This window comes from Capsicum annuum, unplaced genomic scaffold (assembly GCF_002878395.1).
Source record: "Capsicum annuum cultivar UCD-10X-F1 unplaced genomic scaffold, UCD10Xv1.1 ctg1491, whole genome shotgun sequence".
Lineage (NCBI taxonomy): Eukaryota > Viridiplantae > Streptophyta > Magnoliopsida > Solanales > Solanaceae > Capsicum > Capsicum annuum.
In genome coordinates, this window is record NW_025820326.1 from 1,437,149 (window position 1) to 1,440,514 (window position 3,366).

A 3,366-nucleotide genomic window follows, 5' to 3' on the forward strand; every position below is an offset into this window, starting at 1 on the left:
AGATTTGTGTTTGATATGGAGACCATATATCACTATTTGCGGCCGCACAACGCATATCGAAGCAGAATACTTGAGACTTCAAAGCAGTTTTTGGACTCGATAAGTGGACCACATAGCGCATTCTATGGACGCAAATGAGTGTGCATATGAGCTCTTGAGTTCTTTTCGATTCCTTTCAGCTCCCAATTCTTTCTACACTCCATGCATGCTTAGATATCAACTTTATCCATGTTCACGTATAATTTATCATAGTTCAGATTGAATCTCACGAAATATAACGATTCAAATCTAATCCGACTTTTTGGAATATCACATCAAATTTCTTTGTTTTTTTGCCTTTTGATCAACGAGTGAAAACAAACAAAATGATAAAGTTTTGATTTGTTATTTAGCTCACCGGATAAATGTCAAAGAAATGCTTTTAAGTATCTAGTATCATAAGACCTCTCCGTAAAGTATGTGTGTGTTGCTACAAATCCGGTCATAATATAGGCATCATTCTAGCCATTTTCCGTAATTAATGCTCACACCGATACACAAGGGATTATTTGTATTACCAAAACATGAGAATTATCGGACATAATTATTCAGTTATTATTATCTCCCGTCTGCTGAAGTATTACTCAAAGGTAATATTTATTATTTGTATTCAACATGAGTATTCCAGCTGCAATTCTAGTTATCATTATTGTAACTCTTTTAGTCAGTTTGCTAGAATACATTATCTAACCCTAGGTTGCTCCTACTTTTCAAAAATGTTGTCGTACTCGTGTCGGATTCTAAAAAATGCATAACTTTTGAAGAATTCGACACGCATCCGATAACACTTTTAAATAATTCGAGCAACATAGCTGACCAATCTCTCCAATTGTCCTGCAATAGGACTTCTATCACCGATAACCAATTTAAAGTACTAAAAGTTAGGACCTATAAATATTAGCATAGGCTATTCCTATCAAATTTAATTAAATAAAAGAGTAAAAATATATCGACATGCAACTACTCGAGGGAAATATTTATCTATTTTCCTTTTTAAACAAGAACGGCAACACCTTTAAGTTCCAATTTATATCACTTGCTTTTCATTCTCCTTTTTCCCTTGATTGTGTTATTAATTATAGGCTATTCAAATTCACCAGTTAATATACAATTACATCAAGCACATCGCATAACAGCCGTCTTAGCTCAGAGTTAGAGCGCGTGGCTTTTAACCACGTGGTCGTTAGTTTCGATCCCCACAGACGGCGTTTTCTTTTTATTTTTTCTCTGTTTCTATAGATTCATAGATGCACTACATTGGAAAGAGGAGAAAAATATTATTCTCTCCGTCTCATTTTACCTGTCTCAAATTGGGATAGCACAATTATTAATAAAAATAATAAATAACAAGACTAGTTTATCATAGTGCCCCTATTAAATAATGTTTATATTTTAATTTAAAGAAAAAGTAATTAATACAAAGGGTAAAACATAAAAAAAAAATTATCTTATCTTGATAAGTAAAATGGGACACCAAATTAAGAAATTTGGAATGGATAAAATGGGATGGAGGGAGTAGATTCAATAGATACACTACATTTTTTTTCTCTGTTTCTATAGATTCATAGATGCAATACGTTGGAAAGAGGAGAAAAATATTAGATTCAATTGATACACTACATTGGAAAGAGGAGAAAAATGATTGGATAAATATATCATAATTAATATAGACAAATTTAATATTTGAATATTATAAGTTTGAGTTTGAAATTGTATGATAATTTACTATTTATACTTGGGTCAAAATCATTTTTCTTCTCCAACTTGGTCTTAAAAATCAAATTCTTCCCTCAACTTTGAATAATAATCATACTCCCCCTTTATCATAATTGACTTTTTAAAATTCCTATTTTACCCTTTATTATCAATATTTTATTCTTTTTTTTTTTACTTCTTTTAAATCATCATATTTTCATTTTGAAAAAAATATTCATATAACAAAATTTTCATAAAAACATAAACATTATCTTCTATGAAAAAAAAGTAAGAAATACGAATTTAGTATAGAAGCTAATGATGATCTTTATGAAGTAAATTAGCATAATAAGAAAATTAGTTTTATTAATAATAATCAAAACTATAATATTCATTTTACAAGTGAAAATAATAAGTAATACTAATTTTATAAACATCTTTCAAAGCAGAAAATACAAACAATAAATGAAAGAGATAAGCCACTCGAACTATGTTCAAAGTTGTTACAACACACTCCGACTTCACAGGGGTCCTATTATCCCCTGAACTCAAATTTTGCGTATTTTTGTCATTTTTTTGTGTTAATGTGGCACCTTTATTATATAAAATGGAGTCCACATCAAAGGTATCACGCCATCTAAAATAATTGACAAAAGGTATCACGTTAACTAAAAAGATTGGTAAAAATACGCTAAAATTTAGTTTGAGGGGTAATAGGACCCCGTGAAATTGACGTGTGTCATAGCAAATTTGGTCATAGTTCGGGGTACTAGATGTTTTTCTCGAATAAAAATAAGGTCAAATTTTAAGGATTGTATTTATTTATATAAATTATAAAATATGTAATACTCTATTAATGACAATCACAGCTTATTTACTGATATAGACAATAAATAATATTGTTTCTTATCACTTGATCCTCATACTAAAAATAGATATTTTAATTTATTTGCTCAATTTGTGAAATCAAGAGAATTGTATTATAATTTTTTCTACCCATTAGTGTTAAATAACTATATAAAGTAACAGTATAGACAAATTTAAAATTTCAAACTATCATTAATAAGGTTACAACAACAACAACAACATACCCAGTGTATTTCCACCTAGTGGTTCTGTGGAGGGTAGAGTGTACACAAACCATACCACTACCTCAAGAGAAGTAGAGAGGCTGTTTCCGATAGACCCCCGGCTTAGGACAAATAACAGTATAACAAATACAAAAAGTAAGCGGATACAAACTAGTATGGTACACAAAACAATCTAACAGTATAACAAACACAAAAGATAAGTGCATAATAATCTAGTATGAGATACAAAAAAGCCAACACCACTAACCCCAAAAACTATAACCCTAACACTACGAACCAGAAACTCCAAACCCAAAGGAGCACTCCCTTATTACTATCATCGTGCTCCCACCCCCTAACCCTCTACCCTAATCCGCATCCTCCACACCTTCTTATCAAGGGTCATGTCCTCTGTAAGCTGTAATTGCTCTATATCATGCCTAATCACCTCCCTCCAATTTTTCTTCGGTCTACCTCTAGCCCGCCTAAAACCATCCATAGCCAGAGTCTTACACCTCCGCACTGGAGCATCAGGGCCACTCCTCATCACATGCCTGAACCA

At 31.6% G+C, this 3,366-nt stretch overlaps 1 non-coding gene across 1 annotated transcript; it reads left to right on the forward strand.

The window, feature by feature from the left end:
• Nucleotides 1-1,174: 1,174 nt before the first annotated feature.
• TRNAK-UUU lies at nt 1,175-1,247 on the forward strand. Its single transcript has one exon. It is a non-coding gene; the product is annotated as a tRNA-Lys (tRNA).
• The last annotated feature ends 2,119 nt before the right edge of the window (nt 1,248-3,366 follow it).